Source organism: Canis lupus, chromosome 8 (genome assembly GCF_048164855.1).
Source record: "Canis lupus baileyi chromosome 8, mCanLup2.hap1, whole genome shotgun sequence".
Taxonomy (NCBI): Eukaryota; Metazoa; Chordata; class Mammalia; order Carnivora; family Canidae; genus Canis; species Canis lupus.
This window is the reverse complement of record NC_132845.1, coordinates 16,573,117-16,593,481: the sequence shown is the minus strand read 5'-3', so window position 1 is coordinate 16,593,481 and position 20,365 is coordinate 16,573,117. Positions and strand designations below refer to the sequence as shown.

Genomic DNA, 20,365 nt, shown 5'->3' with positions numbered 1-20,365 from the left:
TCTTTCTTGTGTGTGATGGTGGCATAGACAAGATTCCCACACCTTTATCATCTCTGCATAGCATTCAGAAAGGCCCATTTTAATGGGCCTTCCGGTTTCAGCTTCCCACTTGGGGACAGAATTTAAGACATCAGTTCTCACTGGCATGTACATGAGAAAAACTGAGGAAGGCATAAAATATCTCCATGGCCACCTTCTGTTGCCTGGGCCCGATGCTCCATCCTAAATTACCATTTGTACCCCACGCAACCAGGTCACCAAGACTTTGCTGTCCTTGTCTGTTCCCACCTCACCTTACCACCATCTGGAAAGAGATGCTTTCTTACTGTGATAGATTTTGTTGGGGGTGGGGAGGATGAAGTTTCTATTTCTGTGCCAGTTTTAGCTTGGGATATGTATTTGCTGTGCTTTCATTTGGCAGGAAGGAGGTTTATGAAGTGGAACCTCTTTTTTCTTTACCAGTCGCCCTCCTTTCTTGGTCTCTGCCTCTCTCCCGCTTCCTGGTGCTCTATGTTTCCCAATATCCTTGCCTCCAGTGACTCAGTCCCCCCCACACTACCAGCTGGCCAAAGGAGAAAAATGGCAACATGGGAGAATAGAATGTTGATGTTGGTCAAGATCAGAGCAGGCTGGGTTAGTCTGGTGAAGCCGTGAGCTACCGGAATCTGAGGTAACCCAGATGCCAGCCAGATGCCTTCGATCTTTGCAGGTACGAAGAAGATTGCCCAGAACCCACCTCACCCATTCTTTGGCCTTTGGAAACCCAAAGCTTTGCTCCAAGGCTCTGCTCATTCCAGAGGCTCCTCATCAAGGTCTTTGGCTGCAACTTTCTAACTGATCGCCTCCTTCCCACACATCAGCCCTGGTATGGATCCAGTGCCTTCTTCATTTTCCATAATCAAAAGGTGAAACTCTCCCACCCAACTCTTTCATAGGTTTATAAACTTAACCAAACGTCCCAGGCAGGTTTACACTGTCTCTCCTTCCTCCCACATCTGCTTTTACTAACCCAATTCCTAATTTCCACTCACCCGGCTCTAAATTGTTCTCCAGTTATCACACAGAGTGGCTTCCCTTCCCCTGGAGCCAGTCCAGACACCTCTCCCCAGTCACCCAACAAGACATCTCTTTAACCAAAGACACTTCTCCCCTCAAAAACGCTCTGTTGCCAATCATTAGAATAAAATTTTCTCCACCCCATTACTCTGGGAAACCCTGATGTTGTTCAGAAAATGGGAGGAGATCATGTTCTACTGAGATGCTTTTGAGAGCGGAGATGAATTTAGTCAATAGTGAGGAAAGGTGGGCAGGGATTGAACATGTAGGATGAGATTTGGGCTGCACAGATACCAAATAAGGAGGGAAAAGTGAGAGAAGAGGTTTTTCAAGGAGACGAAAAATCAGTGGTTGGAGGTCTGTGGGAAAGCTTTGGTGACGAAGACGACAAGGCAAGGGCAGCAGGAAAATCTCTGGAGGTAGGCTGCCCTGGAACTACTTCTCAGCTCTGTAGAGACTCCTGAGGGTTCACTCCCAGTGTCGGTGGGAAGCTGGGCCTCCCGGAACACCAGAGACTTACCAGCACTCCTGAGCCACGGGTAGACCCTCTTGTAGAAACGGGACACTTGAGAGCTCAGCCTCTGAATTTTGGGACCCTGGAGTCTTACAAGAGGCTCAGGGTACTTTGGGTTCCCTCAGCATCACGCCCTCCCTGCAGCCTCACGAGCTGACTTCAGCAACACTTGAGCTCCCTGATTGTAGGCGAGGAATGTGTTGGGTTCAAATCCTGATTGAACAATTAACTAGCAATGTTGCCACAGGCAATTTCTTTGGAGTCTCAGTTTGGGTTTAATTTCTTCACCTGGCAGATAAGGACAGTGACACCTGCCTTACGGGGTTCTGATGAGGACTAGAGACCATCTATAAAAGGCACAGGTGCTTTTTATGGGGGTGCTCAGTAAAGGGCAGCTGGTTACCTCGGTGAATGTGTATAAATCATTTATGTTTAATTATCATTGCAAACAATAAATGAATGTAATATCCCATTAATTTTGTTGTAAGTTTCCCTGAACTATGATCAGTGGTGTGTTGATAAATACATTCCACTGATTATAGTTAAATTACAACCAGATTGGGGCACGGGAAGCCTGATTTGAGCACTTGCTGACTTCCATCGTGTCACTACTCCCACCGTCGCCGACTGCCAGCTACCAGTGTGATGTCACTGGCATGGCACTGGGAAGACAGGAGGGCTATCCCACGCACCCTTGACTATCATGCTCAACTCTCCACAGATGTATTCAAACGTCACATATTGATGCTCGTACATTACAGCTATGCACTTAGAACAAGAGGAAATAGTGTAGAATATTCCCACTAAATCAAGAACTGCCTCTTAATAGGAAGCAGGGATTGCCCCTGTAGATCTCCATATTCTCTCAATCCCACATTGTGCCCCTTTGTCAGCATGTGTTTTCATGATTTTTATTTTTATTTTTTTGTTTTCATGATTTTTAAAGAAAGAAACCCCCATAGGATGTATGTGCACATGGGTGCATAGGCACTGGGCTTTCCCACCCTCTTCTCTGACTATCCACATAAATATGGATTGTATTTGAAAATCAGCCTTGACTAAACTCTTTTAATAGCTTGTAACATCAATATGAGGATAAATAAAATTTAAAAAATTACACTCCCCTTTACTTAAACACTAAGTCGTTTTAATTGTTTTATTAAAAAAATAAAAAATAAAATAATAAAATAAAAAATAAAATAAAATAAAACAAAATAAAATAAATAAAAAATAAACTGATTTCTCCATGTAATTATCAATATATTTCCATCACCCCAGTAAATAAAAAGACTCCTTTCAGGGGCATTTTTAACACCTGTAAATCCCCCAGATGTTAAGAAAAGAATGCTTATTTTATAGTCTGGCAGTTTCTCAGTTTGCTTTTTATTTTTTAAATCCTTTCATTGTATTTTTGATTAGTCATGGATAAATAATGTTTGAAATAAAAATCCCTACTGTATGATTATACTCATTCAGGCTCCCAGTATCCCACATTGAACATTTAATGAGCATATATCTAGGTCTCAATGTGAGAATCACGATGGTCATACCTAGAGCAGGAGCGAGCCGGAGAGGTCCTCTCACCCCAACTTTTGCTTTGTAAAGGAGCACATTGAGGTACAGAATGGCACTGTGATTCGCCCACATGGTGTGTGGGGAAACACCTGCTAGACCACCCCCCCCCCACTCTCACCACCACCCCCAGACATACACACACGCGCATACACACACACGTTGAGATGTACAGTCACAAAATTCAGCAGCAACTATAACATTGGATATGCTCCCCCCACAAATACAAAAGTAGGGAGGGGGGCACCTGATGGGATGAGCACTGGGTGTTATTCTACATGTTGGCAAATTGAACACCAATAAAAAATAAATTAAAAAAAAGAAAATATTGAGAAAAGGAAAAACAAAAAAAAATAAATACAAAAGTAGGAATCTTAATAATTATTTAAGAAAAATTTATTGGACACCTACTATATGCTGGGTACTGCCATTCTTTTTTTTTTTTTTTTAAGATTCTTCATTTATTTATTCATGAAGGACACAGAGAGAGAGGCAGAAACACAGGCAGAAGGGAGAGGCAGGCTCCTTCTGGACAGCCTGATGCGGGACTCGATCCCAGCACCCTGGGATCAAGACCTGAGCCAGAGGCAGACTGTTGAACCACTGAGCCACCCAGGGTACTGCCATTTTAACATTATCTATGTTTAAGTTTGTGATGGAAACTCTTGTCCTTAAGCTCCTGCTTTGTTAGTATAACACTCAGCCCTCAAAGATGTAGACTTACCCATTGTGCTCACCAGAGACTTGACTGTAAGATCCCATGAGCTTTGGATTTACATTGATAACAAAACTTGGGGATTTTGCTCTTTGCTGTTTCTTTGTTTAGTTCTGGACTTTGTAAAGACAACAGAGGATTTGTGGGAATGATCAGACCCTTACTGTGGAAGACGCACACCCTGTGGCTTGCTAAGCAGTTAACTGAAACAGGATTATGGCCGTAAAGTGCTTTTCCCGCTAAGTCATGCCACCAATGGCAAAAGAATGGTTCTTTGAATTAGACAGTTCTAGGAGCATACCCAGCTCCAGCATTTACCTGCCGGGTGACCTTCAGAAAGTTACTGTACTCCTCTGAGCCTCCGTTTCCTCATCTGAAAAAAAAAGGGGTGGGGGGACAATCCCACTTAGCTCAGAGGCTTGTCAGGAGATATTTTTTTTTTAAGATTTTATTTATTTATTCATGAGAATACACAAAGAGGAGAGAGAGGCAGAGACACAGGCAGAGGGAGAAGCAGGCTCCATGCAGGGAAACTGATGTGGGACTCAATCCTGGGTCTCCAGGATCAGGCCCTGGGCTGAAGGCAGGTGCTAAACCGCTGAGCCACCCGGGCTGCCCAGGAGATAAAATGTAAGACATAGGTAGCACAGTACCCCACAGGGTAATCACCCTGCACACGTGAACTCCCTTTCATTTTATCTTCCCAGATGGGAGGGGAGTGGACAGGAGGAAGAGAATTCAAGGAGATCAGGAGCAGGTGGGGATGGGAGCAAAAACAAAGGGGCAGGGGAAGGAAGAAGAATGGCAGGGGCACCTGGGTGGCTCAGCGGTTGAGCATCTGCTTTTGGCTCAGGGCATGATATGGGGTTCTGGGATCGAGTCCCACATCAGGTTCCCTACAGGGAGCCTGCTTCTCCCTCTGTGTCTCTGCCTCTCTCTCTGTGCCTCTCATGAATAAATAAATAAGATCTTAAAAAAAAAAAAAAACAGAATGGCATAGATATGGAGTCCAAAGAATAAGAAAGACTCAGAGCCCTCCTTAGGCAATGTTAACCCCCAGAGGTTTCAGAAGAAGGCCTTGGGGAAGCTTCCACTAAAGTGCCTTCTCAAGAGGACAGGCCCAACCAACTCAGAAAGTTTGCTTTCCTAGGAGGGGTTTTGCTTTCCTAGGGGGGATTACGCAAGTCTTGAGCCAAAGATGAATGGCTTGTAAGTAGAAAAAAGGCAGATATTGTCATTAAAAGTCCTTCATTTCTGCCCATCCCTCATGCAAACTTCAGCCTCTCTTCTAGAAAAATAGTAAACAGATAATTAAAAGGTGATATGTCACTGTCTTGGCCTTGGACTCCAGATCCATTATGCTGGGCATCAAATCCCCTGCCAAAGTAGCCGTGGATCAAGGTTGGGTAACGATCTCTATGCTGGAGCAATGGGTCTGAGACTCAGAGCAGATCTGCCTTCTATAGACTTTGTTCTCTGGAGTTTACCCTACACTCCCTGGAAGCTTTCACCCCAACATGGATCCATTTTTTAAAAAATATGGACAATAATAACACTAATCTTCATGGTATTAGCATGTGAATTAGATGAGTTAATGCACATCGGCAGTCAGTGAATACTGGAGATCACGGAGATCACGTTATTGCCATTGGCATAGTGGTGGGGTGGCATTTTCATCCCTTTTCCTAAATACTTGCCTGGCTGCCTCCCCAGCCCCAGTACAGCTTCAGAATGGCTTGGGTTGATCAGCGTCACTGTCACCACTACAAAACTTTCTCTGTCTACAAAGAGTTTGGCTAATAGTTCTCAAATTAAATAAAACACAAAAGATAATCTCCCATCTCAGAACACACAGTACTTGATATTGCAGACCAGGGAGCCTGCATTCTCCCGGAACCATTCTTTCTACCTTGGCAACAGAGGCATTTTCAAATAAATATAAATTCCAATAGGGGCAGTGCCAAGACCCAGTTGTGACCGAGCCACCAGCCAAGCCAGTGGAGTTATTAAGAATGATCTCTTAAGGAGAGAACTCAATGTGAAAACTATGTACTGCCTGAACTTCACTCATAAGCACGGTTTTCTCTAGGATTGGGGGTGAGTCACCTAATTTCAAATGCCTGAATGTATTCAGGAGTCAATCCCCGCCCCTTGGGCTTCTCTTAGGAAGTATGAGATGGGCCAAAGGGCTCTCCTGGAGGTGCCTCAGAGGAGATGCCTCCCCACCTCTGTGTCTCCTGTTTCTTGTCCCCTTTGCAGATGTAAACATGCCACAAAATGGAGCGAGACGACTGTGAACCAGCTTTGCAGCTGCTTCATTACTCTACTAATATCAATAATCATTTCTGTAGGCTTCCTTTTCCAGAGCGTCGGGCTGGAGGTGCAATTTGTACAGACCCTGGTGTTTGGGAAGGGGATTTGTGAACCTGCTCAAAGGTCCCTCCCCTGCCTCTTCCTCCATGGCATCATGCAAGACTCAAGTTCAAACCCAAGGCAGCAGGCAGAGAGGAGGGGAAGCAGTCAAGCCACTTTTCACAGGCCAAATCGCAGAGGCTGAAAAAAAAAAAAACCAAGTACCTGGGTATCATGCGCCTGCCTCTCTGGTGTTTTTGCCGCCAATTTCCCACTTGGCCACATGTGCACATTTAATTAACGATCTGCTCGTCACCTCCTGCAAGTCATTAATAATGATGCTGTAGATATCAGCCCATCTCAGAGCCTGCCAGAAGCTTGCCACTGGCCACCATCTCCCAGGCAGTCCACAGCCGCCCACCGGCTGCTCACGTGGCCTCCCAGCCAGGTTTCGATCCATGAGACACAGCTCAGAACCAGCTCGGTTGAATTCATCTTTCAAGTGAGATTTCCGGATGCATCCATTTCATTTCCTTCACCCACTAATGTTGTGGAGGGTTTTTTTTTTTAATTCTATTAAAAAATGCAATTAAATTTGTCTCATGGAATTTGCTCTTTAAAAATCCAGACAGCTGCTTGCTCATGGTGGCATTATGCTCTTGATTCTTACGCATTTTTTTCTTCGTCTCCATTCCATTACTTTACTGAGGATTAAAGACAGGCTTACCAGATGGCAAATGCCAGGATCTCTTCCCACCCCCACCTCCCATTCAGAAGACTAGTATCATATCAGCCATAATACATACCCCAGGTTCCTCTGTGCGGCTCTTGGAAGAGACAGCAATTGTTTCATTTAAATTCATTAGCTAATGCCCAAAACCCAATGAAAGGGCAGGAGGTTAGGAATGAGAAAACCTAAGCACTGCTCACAGGAACTTGCTGGAAATGCTGCAACCGGTCTCTCCCCCGTGCCTCAGTTTCTTCATCTCTCCCACCTCACTTGCTTCCTCCACCAGCTCTCAGCCATAAAGCACTCGTTAGGCTGGGAAGCAAATGAGGTAATGTCTGTGGCAAGATGGTTTGTGCGTTTCCAAAGAAAGACACCATATAAAAAGCATTCTGATTGCTAACAGTCAGAGATGCTGAGGATTTGGCCTGGCTGGCTTCATAAACTATTTAACTGCCTGCTTCTTGCAAAAACTATTTTTATCAGTTAATTACACATTTTTCTTATTAAATAACAATGTCAAAGCATTTCTTGCTCATTTTCTTGTCATGATTAATTTAATCTGCCGTCCTTTATTAAAAGTCCAGTTTTCCTTCTCTCGTCTTATCCATCCTGATAGACTAGTAAAAACCCCACGACCATTCAACTTCTCTGATTAACATTAACCCATTCTACTTCTGTTCTTTTCTTTTCCCCCAATCTCTGAGCAGTCTCTTTCACAGGAATGTGTGTCTGGTGTCTAAGGAAGCACCAAACTCTAAAAAAAAAAAAAGGACGTTGCCCTAGTGAATGGCTTCCCTTCTCTTTTCTCGGGCCCTCCACCGACAGGCAAATTCTCAGAGGCAGACCAGATTTAAAGGCAGCCCTGGGTCATATCCTTCCTGGGAAGAGATAAGAAAGTCAGACAGAGAGAGCACTGGTCACATTTGATTTCAAAACAGACACACATGTGATGTGCCCAGGATTTGGGGGAAGGAGAAAGAAGAGAAATATCAATGCCAATGGCATTCACCACACTGTAAGACTCTTTCCTAACATTATTATTATTTTTATTTATTATAAATACTGATTATTGAAATAGCATTAATAATATTATTATGATTATATGCTTAAACCCTTGACATGGAAAGGGGACATAAAGGCATTATTATTTTGTGGTTCATGGTATTGCTTGCACTCCCAGAGAGACACTAGAATGTTGAGAAGAAAAACCACAATACTTGGGGCAAAGTAGTTAACCACAATAATTACAGTTATGATAACAGAAAAAGTAATTTCATGTGTTATTATTATTATTATCATGACTATTATTTGCCACTTGTGGTAGTAGGCAGCCTCTACAATGACTGCCTCTTGATATTCACTTCTCGGTGTAATCCCTTCCTCTTGAGTGTAGGTTGGACTTATTGATGCACTTCTAATGAATAGGATTCCCCATAAATGATGAGGTGTCACTTCCAAGGGTGAATTACACAAAATCTTCTTTCTTGGATACCCTCTCTCTCACTTTGCCAGGCACCATGGGGTGAGCTGCCCTGTGATGAGGCCCAGGTGACAAGAGCTTGAGGCAACAGCCAGTGAAAACTGAGGCCCTCAATCCTATGGTGCATGAGGAAGAGAATCCTACCAAGAACCAGGTAAGCCAGCTCGGAAGCAGACCCTCCCTTCAGCTGAGGCTCCAGATTAGACTGCAGTCCCACGGACAGCTTGATTGCAACCACATGAGACATTTTGAGAGAAGCACTCAGCAAATCCACACCCATATTTCCGTATCCGACAGAAACTGTGTATAGTAAATGTTTGGCTTTGTTAAGCCACTACATTGGGGGGTAATTTGTTACTCAGCAGTTGGTAGCTAATACATGACTCTTCCTATAGCACAGTTCATCTAGAAGTAACACTACCTGTGGATGGGAGGGAGACACACAACATGATGAGGATGGGAGAAAAAATACTCTGCTTCCCTATCCTTTGCCCGTGAAATTATTAATCAACCCAAGCCCTTTTTCTTGCTGGATGTGATCTTGAAAACTTCTCAACAGAACTCTCCAAACAGCCATCCCCAATTAGTTAGTCTGACAGATGAGAGAAAAATCTATCTGCAGACCCCTGAACAGTGTAAAGAAAAGACTCGGAGTTAAAAAGACCTGATTTCTACTTATAAGAAAAGAGACTTTGGGTGAATCACTTATACTCTCTGAGCTTCATTTTCCTCTTCAACAAAATGAAGCTAATCTCTCTGGGTACTCTGAGGTACAAGGAACACAATACTCAAGTAAGATAGCCTAAGAAAGATTCCTCTTCCTTCCAGCTGGCCATCTTCAGTATGTTGGCATCTCCCCTTATGGCCACAAGATGGTTATATCAGCTCCAAGCTTCACGTCCTCCCAAAATAATTCCCCCAGGCATGAAAAGGAAGCATTCTTATCTCTTGATCTATACCTGAGAAATGATTTCTCCCCAAAAAAATCTCCAGGAGAATTCCCCAGACATCACATTGATCAGACCTGGCTTGCATGCCTACCCCAAAGCACTCACTGTCTAAGGGGATCCAGATGAACCATGATCAGCTTAGACCATCCCCATTTCACCTCACCTACAGCAGATGGCCACCCAGAGAAGAAAAGCAGAAGCAGAATCTGAGCTTCTCTGCACACAAAATGAAGAGGGAAAAGTTAATTCTGGGTAAATGTGTTCACATAGGCCCAGTTATGCTGGAATATAACATATATGATGGCTGAACCCAACAAAATCTTCTATCTCACTCATACTACATGCTCAGTGCAAGTCAGTCAGGGCCAGGCTGACAGAGGCTCCACTTCACCAATACAAGACCTGGGGATTGGCTGTAGTAGCAGAGAAAAGCTGGAGTGGACTTTCCTACCATGTCACTTTACTCACTTTTTTTTCTTTTTTGGCCAGAACTAGTCATGCGACCCCACTTAACTACATGGAGGCTGGAAAGTCTACTCTTTCTTGTACTGGAAGGAGGAAAAATGGAACAGGAATGGTTTTGACCCTAATAGACAAACAAGACTGTCTGCAATAGAGCCTTATCTCCTCATAAGATTTTAGGAGGTTCAAATGAGACAATGTATTTATTCATTTCTCAAACATTCACTGAACACATAAGATCTACCAAGTACTGTGCTGGAAGAGCTCAATAAAACAGGATCCCCACTCTCTTCACAGATACAACCGTTGAGAAGATAATCCAACTTCTAAATCTGAATGTCAACCAAAATTTATTTGCCTTTTTCTTCCTCTTCCAGGTCTTCAGTGCTCATGTCATGTATTTTGTGTTCCTATTATTGGTTTTAATTTTGTCTTCCTGTTGTTGGTCTCAAAGTCTTCGCAACGTTCTCAAGAGGAGTGATGGCCAGAAAAGACCATCATTAGTCCCCATAAGGGGACTAATCAGGAGTGGCAGTGTCCAGGGATATGCAGCAATAGTTAGCAAGATAACTCTGTAGGCAACTCAAAACCATCCTCTTCTCATGGAAAAATACTCCATGAACTCAGCTTTCACAATCCTAAAAGAACCAGTCGTTACCTTGTTTCTTTCTAAATCCCTTTACATGTGGCTCTGGGCTTCATGAGAGAGAAGAGATTCCTACTTGAGCCAGTTCTAGTAGTTCACTTACTTCCCTCCTCCTTTGGTCAAACATTATTGCTGGCTTCACCCCTCTCCTGAGTACCAACTTCTTCAGGAAGGTACCCTGACGTTGTTAGGGTTGGTTTATCTGCAATTACAGAAAGACTTTGAAATTGCAATGGCTTCATACAAACTGCTTGCTAGGATTGCCCATTCAACTCTGGTCTCTATGGAAGGTCTTCTCCACGTGGTCACCGGAGACTCGAGCTGACAGTGGTTTTGCATTTTCAGCCACGGCTTCTAGGCTTGCCCTGGGCATTGACAGCCCCACAAACCACAGAGGAAAGATCATGGACAGTCCGCAAGGGAGATTTTCAGCAGGGTGAGTCTGAAAACAGCATCCTACATTTCTGCTCCTATGCCATGGGAGAGAACTCAGTCACATGACCACACCTAATTGCAAGGGAGGCTGGGAAATGTAATTTAGTTATGTGCCCAGGGAGAAAGGAGAACAGATTTTGGTGGACAGCTAGCAATCTCTCCCACACTCACCCACACAACTTCCTATTTTTCAACTTGGCAAAAGCTGAGTTCATGGAGTATTTCTATACAGCATTATATTCTTTGGCCTGCCAAGGCAATGTTCTTTCTGGAAGAGGATTTACAAACTTCACAATGCAATTGATGGGCAGAGACCTAGCCTGTGGTTTCCCTTCATCTCAATTCTCAATCAGGTCCTCCAATCCTAGACATAATCTTGAAGATAGAAAGTGATCTAGACATTTCTCACTTAGGTACAAGCCAGCAGATGCTCCTCCCTATGAGAGTATCATACTTTTCCAAGCAGTAACAAAGGGAGAAAGTCTTATGTGAAACACATTTCACCAGCTATCAGACTTTGGGAGAGGTGCTTCTCCAAGCATCTCTCATTCACTCATTCACTGAACAAATATTTATTGTCTACCCAGTGTGTTTATCAGGCACTCGATTAGGCATTGGCAGTAAATACACTGAGGAGCCAGGCTGACATGATCTGCTGGACCCTATAGTCTAAACCAAAAGAAGAAAGTACATAGAAATATAAAGTCAATATATATGGTAATAAGTAATTATAAAAGAAAAAGTGGGGCAAAGGCAGAGAATAGCAGCAGAGGCAGGCGGGGTGACAGGTAAGTTAAGATCTGGAAGGTACTAGCCGTGCAAAGAGAGAGGAGGAGGTGGCAAGCACTCCAAGCACGGGGGCACAGCATGTGCAAAGGCCATGGGAAGGGAAAGAGTCTGGCATGACTGAGGAACAGAAAAGCACCTGGGGTGGCTGAAAATGAGGAGGGAAGACTAGGCGGGAGATGAGACTGGAGTAGTGGGCAGGGCCAGATCATGAAGAGTTCTAGAGGTCTTGACGTGGAATTTGAATTTGAATCTGAATAAAACAAGAAGCCATCTGGGGCTTAAAAGTAGTGAAGGGACATGATTGCCAACCGCATTAGCCTGCTACGGCTGCCATCACAAAGTACCACAGACTGCGTGGCTTGAACAACAAAAGCGTGTTGTCTCACAGTTCCAGAGGCTGGAAGTCTGACATCAGATATCCACGGGGCTGGTTCCTGCTGAGAACTGTGAGGGCTAATCTGTTCAAGACCTCTCTGCCAGCTTCTGGTAGTTTGCTGGCCACCTTTGGCATTCCTTATAGATGGCACTCTCCCTGTGTCTTCACATCATCCTCACTCCCAGGGCATCTCTTTCTCTCCACACGGCACTCCTTCTATAAGGGCTCCAGTTGTACGGGAGAGGCATCCACCCTACTCCAACATGAATGACCTCATCTTAACTAATTATGTCTGTAATCACTCTACTTCCAAATAAGGCCACATCCTGAAGTGCTGGATTAAAACTGCAGCATACGAATGGGGATAGGGACAGACTTCAATGCCTAACAGGAATTTGGGAAGATTTACACTCTGCTCTGCTCATTATAAATGAGAGACGATGGAGTTAGGGTAGAAGTAGAGAAGCAAGATGGGGGGCTGGCGTCATTGTCGCCAAGGTGAGAGGTGATGTTTGCCTGGTCCAGATGTCCAAGGAGATTTAAGATATATTTTGTTGATAAAACTAGCATGACTGCTGAGAGATTGTATTTCATTGGTGAGGGAAAGGGGTAGATCAAGGATGACTCTTTTTTCTTTTTTTTTTAAAGGATGACTCTTAAGTTTCCAGCTAGAGCAAGAGGAAGACAGGGATACAATTTGGGAGAGGAGGAGGAGCCGGAGGACAGACATGTTTTGGGGTGGAGCCCCATGGCTTCATTTTGGATGTATTAAATTGAGATATGTATGAGTCATCCAAATAGACCACGTAGGCAGCTGTCTGTAAAAATCAAAGGAGAAATCCGGGCTAGAGATACAACTGTGGAGTCGTCAGCATATAGTATATTTAAAATCACTCAATATGGTTGAAGGAGGGAGCTCCCCTCTTCTAGCACATCTTGTCCCCCAGCAACCCCAACACCACCAATGTCTTTTATCTTGGTGTTTCTGTGGAGTTGCTCAGGCCTACCAGGGGGGATTGAACTAGAGATTTAGAGGCTTTGTTGCTCCTTCCTGAAGGCTGCAGAGGGCTAAGAATCCTGTCTAACATGCCAACCCCTGATTGTTCCACCTCACTCTCTACACACATTCTATGGATCCTCAGTTTCTGGAGAAGATGAAGACTGTGTTCCCGGTTTTCTCAGGTTTAAACAAAGCGTTCATCATCTACGCCCAAGAACACCCACCTGGCCCAACGTACGTGTCCACCCAAATCATACGAACATTGGTGAACATGCATACACACACCCCGTCCCTTCAACAGAAATGACCTAAACTTTGTGAGGTTCACATGTCCCTAGAGATGATCTCATTTGCCTGCTTCAAAAGCGCTTTGGTCTGCACAGCCTGTAGCAGCAAATTTACACTTCAAAAAGCAGACAGCTTTTTCCACATCTTATTCACTTAATGGGTGAGAATGTAAAATTAGTTCCGTTGCTGATGAGGACCTTGAGCCAAATGAAAAGTGTTCATTTGTCAGCACAGACTTACAGCCTGAGACATGATTATATAGCTAATCCAATAATGGGTTTTGATGCCGAGCATTTATTTATATACAGTATGTCTTGTTATCTGTTGATAATCAGGACCTACAATTTACTCTTTCTTGTGCGCGTAGTGTAAAATAGCAACATCTCCCAGACATATTGCATTTAAGTACCAACATGCGAACACATACAAAAAGTGCCATCATCAGCAAAATATTTTATTTGCTTTCTTTTAAAAAAGAAAAAAAAAGAGAGAGAGAACCAGTGCTTGCATTCGGGCTTTTATATTTTTAAACATAAATAGTAAATAAAGTCTGAGGTCTCTCACAGGACTATCTAAGGGTAAAAAAGAGCTCTGAAAACAAGGTTTCTTTTATCATCTAGAACCACCCTAGTCAAGGGATTTCTCCTTCTTGTTCTCCAAAAATTCCATCTGCAGGTCAGATCCTACACACATTTTTACATGTAATGATATAAGCCAAAAAGATGCGTCAAGAAAATCTTCACAATGCCTCCACCTGACTCTGGGTACCTGAATCTTACAAACACTCTGCTGGTTGCAAAGATGCACATTATCACCAGGTGAGCATGGAAACTGTAATAATTATCACAAGCAAACCTTTCCTTAAAACTCAGTCACTTAAAATTAAATATAAAACCACCACATTTCTATAAACTCTTCCAGAGACTACATACCGCTACACTATATTGTTTCTTACCCCGTGGATGAGTGTAAATGTCTATCACTAAAATATAGGGACACTTTCGGCCTAATATAAACATAAAATGCATAAAATCCAACATTTAAAACAAGCAGGCATTTTTATAGGTATCGTAGAGTATGATGCATTGTAACATATTCTCGCTATAATAAAGCCTATGGGAAAGAAAAGGCACACCAGGATTAAGTATTCTGTTAATTGCAAATGTGTAGCACACCTGCAAAATCTGTGAAAAATCCTACAACACTCGGAGAAAGTCAGTGTAAGTTCCTTTCCATGCTACCATCTCTCGGATGGGCCTAGAAAAGTCGAGAACAAATGCAGAGAGGGGGGCATCAGAGAACCGTTGTGTCCGCTGGCCCCTCTACCCCACTTAGTGGTCTCTGACCCAAATGAAGCTCAAAAGACCGGTCAGTCTGTGATATATGAGAAGAAAGGGGGGCAAAGCGCACTTTTTTAAAGCTGAAATTTATTCCGCAATAAATGCTTCAATGTTGGTGAGACATGATGTTTTATTGGATTACCCTGGTTTGCTTAAGAAATCACGTCGGGGATACCAAAGCTTGCGGTTTTGTGGGTAATGCGTTTGTAATGTGAGGGCTTTACACTGGAAGAGTGTTGGAGAAGGATAACAAGGCAAATTAGGAAGTGGCTAAATGCATGCAAATCTATATGATGGTGATACTTGGCCGCCTAAGTCCAAGAGATTTTTGTGGTGGTTGGTTCACCTAGGCTGGATAATTCATTAGGTTTTCGACTCGGGGAAGGAATAAATGAATATAGCATACATTACATTCTTACTTTCGTCTCAGAAACAAATCTTCCTTGTACCAGCCAGTGTCATCTTCAGAGTTTTCCTTATATTAAACACCTCAAGAAAAATGCACCTCGGTAAGATTTACACTTTATTACTCTAATGATTCTACAAACACTACCACAATGTGATGAAAGGCAGAGCAGTCCCGGACTGATTGAGAGCTAATAAAAATCAGTACTGAAAACTGGAAAGAGCACCCTTATCATCTTTCTTTCATTTAGAGCTGATTACTAGGGGATTATAATGCAATCACAGCTATGTGTGAGAGGTAGCTATGGGAACCAGTTTTAACTGTTTATCTAGCCAAAGATCTTAATTTAAGTTTGAACACTCTGATTCATTTATATGTAAGACACCAAGGAGACAAAATGCAGAAGAAACAGATGCGCACTTGTTCTTTCCATTTAACTTCATAAGCTACCAGCCAATTTGTCTTTCAGGGACAAAATTAATTTCTGATGACAATGTGAGCAAGTAATAAACTAGAAGTTCCTGTCCTGGGAAACTTGTTAATGCCATGTAATGTTCTGGAGTTATTTAGGAGGGGGAGAAAGAGATTTGCTCCTGGAGTTACGGGGACGTCTGCAACAAGCTTGCCTCTGTCCCAGCTCCTAGTCACTCCTGCGGAGGTTTATGACACCTTTTCTAGAGGTCGAATTGGGAAAGTTCAAAAGAAACCACGACACTTACCGTGTCGTCTTTCCTACAGAGTATTTTTAAGCTGCTCATTTTCCTTCATATTCTCTCCCATGATTCAGAGCTGCTCATGGCCCAAACCTCCTGCTCGTTGCTTCCCAGCTCTGGCACAGGGGTGAGGCAACTGGAGAAGAGATGAAAATGAATCCCAGGACCTCCTTCATGGAGCCCCTGTTGCAAAGAGAACACAGCCCCTTGCACAGAAGAGCAGTCCATGAAAAGCTCCCCGCCATGGCCAACACTTCACAGAGGACCTGGGAGGTGTGCAAGGAAGTCCCAGCGTGGGGACTACATGTGCTTGACCCCCTGCCATGGGGAAAGAAGGGTGCCCGCACCTCTGACAAAGTGCAGGCACATCTACGCTCAAGTGGAAGTGGGGCTGCCCACCTCCTCCAAGTGGTCTGAGAAGCTAGCTATGCCCTCCCGGCATGATAATAACAATAATAATGGCCATAATAATAAAAGATCATATTTATTGGGATGCCTGGGTGGCTCAGAGGTTGACCGTCTGCCCAGTTTGGCTCAGGTCATGATCCCGGGGTCCTGGGATCAAGTCCTGCATCAGGCTCCCCACAGGGAGGCTATGTCTCTGCCTCTCTCTGTGTCTCTCATGAATAAATAAATAAAATCTTTAAAAAAAAAAAAGATCGCATTTACTAAACACTGTATACCTGGGAATAAGGTGGACACTCTACATACAGTATCTCATTTAATCAGCACGGCAATCCTTGTGGATGTCGTTTCCAGGGCCATTTCATAGGCGAGAGAGCAGAGTCCCATAAACATGAGCTTGCCCCACTGTCACAGCTAGCGAGCGGCAAAGTCACCATCGGAACTCAGTCTGTCAAACTCCAAAACTTCTATTTTCCAGCACTCTCCTCGGGCAGACCTCGGCAGTCTTATTCATCTTAGCCGGTATTCTTTTCCCATCTCATTATGCATCCAGGGTTTTTTTTTTTTTAGTATCTCTGGCCTGTGTTGGTCCCTTAATCCTTGGCGTCTGTGCTCTGTCTTCCCCGCGATCTCCCCAGTCTGTATTTTTCTGCTCCCCGGGGGACCCCCCACGGCATAATGGCTGTCCATTAGTGTGTTTTCAATACCCCGCTCGCTCCCATCCTCTGACAGTTTTCATATGCTCCACATGAAGGATCCTTTTCCAGAAATACTTTTGAAGAAAGTCTAAAGTAAGCTGAAAAGTATTACATTTTTCATCTCAACAGGGAAATGGATTTAAGAAAAGGAGAGAAGAGCCTGCAGGTCTTTCAGATTTTAAAAAGAATTCAGCACACTGCTGCATTGGCACTGGGAACGTATCTAGTACAGAAACCAAGAGAGCATCTGCATTTACACGCCGAACGCTTCCCTGCGTCCTTGATCACGATAATGACTTCAAGTTCGCTGGGCCTTTCATCCAGAGGGCCCGGAGCGGCTCCCTCCACCGCCAAGGCTGCGGCTCCCCCAGGGTGAAAGGGGTACAGCTCCACTGGGGAAAACCGAAAAGCACAAGTGAGCACTGTCCATGCTATTTCCAAAGGCAACTAAAATAAGTCGGACTGTCCGTACTTAATTGCCCCATCTGGAACTCGGCACAACAAGGCAGTCCCGGAGAAGCCTTCCACCAGGCCTCAAGAGCAGTACATGAAAGAGGGGGAGTGCTCTCAGGGCCTAGAGGAAGCCTTGCCCTGCCAGCACCAGGACATTTTACTAATTGCCCTATTTCCGGTTTTTAAAACCATGTCAGGCACCTGGGGAGGGGGGTGCATTCCTTAGGACAGTTCTCACATGCTCCCTGTGGTCCTCAGGAGTCTGTGCCCCGGGTCTGGTGAGAATGAGGAAGAAAGACAGGACGGGCTAGTCTGTGGTTTGGGGAAGGCTGAGACCCAGCACAGAGCTGCCTCCTTTACCAAGCACAAGCCACCGATGGTGTAAGACAGAACAGGGATGGCAGGCTGTGCTCAGTGGGTTCTAGAATCCAGGGTCAAAGGCGGACTTACTGTCAGCAGGACCTGGGGCTGGAGTTGCCCTACTAGCCATGGGGTGAACTTGCCCCGAGCTGGTCATTCATGTGTTACCTACATGGGCTGGAGTGTCCACCTGGAACCCTGCCCCCTCTTCACTCCTTTTCCACTGCCAACATTCGGCTCAAGTGTCCTCTTCTCCAGGCAGCCTTCCTTGGATGCCCTGAAGTTGGCCTAATGGTTTCCTTTCTGTTCTTTTATAGTTTCTCATACAAATCTTGTTGTGTAATAAATAGGCATCAGTTATCGAACACTTACTATATACCAATCCTCATGCCAAGCGCTTTACACATAAATATCTCTTTTCATCCTTGCAGTCATCCAAAGTACGATTATCCTCATTTTATCAATAAGAAAACCGAGGTCTGCAAGATTAAAGTCTCACAACTAGCAAATGGCAGAGCTGGGATTTGATTCCTGTCCCCCCGAGCCCAGGCTCTTCCCCCCTGGTCTCAGCACTCTGCCCCCATCCATCCCAGGATCCCCAGCACTCATACATTCCCAGCATTTATAGACACAGGACACACTTGAGCTAAACAACACCGCTGGGCGAAACTTACGGAGATCTCCCTCACCTGGACTGGGGTAACTGGAGTAAACTGGCCTTATTAGCCTGACAACCAGTTGACTGTTCTGATTAGCCTGTGTGGCAACAGAGCTGTTTTGGTGTTTTTTGTTTTTTTTTTAAAAAAAAGAAAAAGAAAAGAAAGGCAGAAGCAATTAGGCAGGGTCCTTGGTGTCATGCTGACACACCAGAAAATGTGTCGTCTTCCTGAACTCAGGTGTTCTTTTCGCTGAATTCAGTCAAACCAGTTCTGCGTATTGACACGGAAGGTGTAACTCAGAGCGAGTTAGTTGTTAGGCATCACTGCATAATCGCTTCTGTCGCCCACCGCGGTCCCTCTCCATCAGCGGTGCTGCCACCACCACAGTGGCAGCAGCCGCGTGTTTCCCTGGAGAGTCAGTGTGGCCCAGCGCTCTGGGTGCAAGGGCTGGGACAGGAGAGTCCACTCTCCTTGGGATGACAAGAGTTCTTTGGGTCCGACAGACAGGCAGCCCTGCTCGTCCTTCTCCTTCCTTCTCCACACCCAGGAGTTCAAGCCAGTCTACTTCATCTCCATAAAGGGTCTCCCTTCCACCCTTTGTCCCTGCCGCTGCCCTAGCCCAGGAAGTATTCTCTGGCCTTCTGGTTCCAATCGATCCAGGTCTTTCCACGTGTCCTCACCAAATTATTCCACCGCATGGCTTGTTTGCTGTCTCACCCCTCCCTGCACTCAAAAACTATGTGTGGCTCCCACTGCTTTCAGAATAAAGTCTGAAGTCGATAGACATCCAAACCCTTCACCACCTGGCCTTCGCCTACTCTACCCGTCTTCCACTATTCCCTCACTCGACTCCCTGAGCCACTCAGCTTTCTCCTCTCTGGGCCCCTGCGCTGGGCCCTTGTCCATCCACTTACACCCTGCCTCTTCTTCAAGGCCCAGTCCCGGGGCTTCCCACTGTCTAGAATTCCCAGAGACCTTTCTCAGAGTCTCATGCACTTCCTGTCTGTTTTACAGTCACTGATTTTGTACATCCTACTGTGGCCAAACATTTTGATTTAATTTTGTGGATATTTGCATCCAACATCCCTGATGAAATTACAGGCTCCTTGATGGCAGAGACCATCTTTCTCATCTACTTCTGCTCCATGAGGACTTAGGCCATCCATGTTTTAGTGATGGCTCCAACACCATTTAGCCATTTTTGCCATCTGCGAACTCTATCCCAGGCATAGCAGACTCCTTGTAATTCTCCAAATGAGCCATTTCTCCTCTTATTTCCAGGTACTCGAATGAGATGTTCCTTTTGCCTGGAACTTTTAACAGCCCATACTGTCCCTCCCTCCAGCTGCGATTTTCCTAGGACAGGACATGGTCTCAGCTCAGATGTCTCGGCTTCTAGAAAGTCACCCCTCATCCTGCAAGACCAGATGAGTGTTGGTTCACCTGACAGCTGTGTTAACTCCAATCAGGTTGTCATGCTCCATCAGGTTGTATTACTTAAGACTCTGGTTATATGTAATGGAAAACCAACTCAAACTAGGGAGAAAAGAGGGAATTTATCATCTTGGGTAACTGCAATGGCCACGCAGAGCAAGACTCAAAGTATACTTTCTCTCTTGATCTCTCCTTATTCTCTTTCTCTTTTTCTCTATCTACTAGCTCTGCTTCACCCTGTATGGGCCTCATCCTCCATGCAGCAGAAAGTAGGGGGGTGAGGGTGGGTGTGAGGGAAAACCTGACTGCAGAGCGTACTGGGTTTACATCATTCTAATGACCTCAGAGGATGCAGAGCTGCCTTCTACTGGCAGCCACATATTAAACCCCAGGGAATTCCTGCCATTGGCCTGGCTTGGGTGTACATGTGTATTTCCTGGATAATCACTATGGTCATAGGCACATATCACCTGCCCCCCAACTTCGCATGGTGCTGTAGGGTAGAGGAGAACTGTTCTGATAAGTGTTCTCC

General features: G+C 44.7%; 1 long non-coding RNA gene across 1 annotated transcript in view; it reads right to left on the bottom strand.

The window, feature by feature from the left end:
- Nucleotides 1–6,694, bottom strand: part of LOC140637892 (uncharacterized) — an 85,232-nt gene extending 78,538 nt beyond the window's left edge. Inside the window, exons 1-2 of the long non-coding RNA XR_012034969.1 lie at nucleotides 6,435–6,694; nucleotides 4,176–4,230 (exon numbers count right to left, since the gene is read on the bottom strand). This is a non-coding gene — a long non-coding RNA (uncharacterized lncRNA). The remainder of the gene's footprint in view (nucleotides 1–4,175; nucleotides 4,231–6,434) is intronic.
- Nucleotides 6,695–20,365: the final 13,671 nt, after the last annotated feature.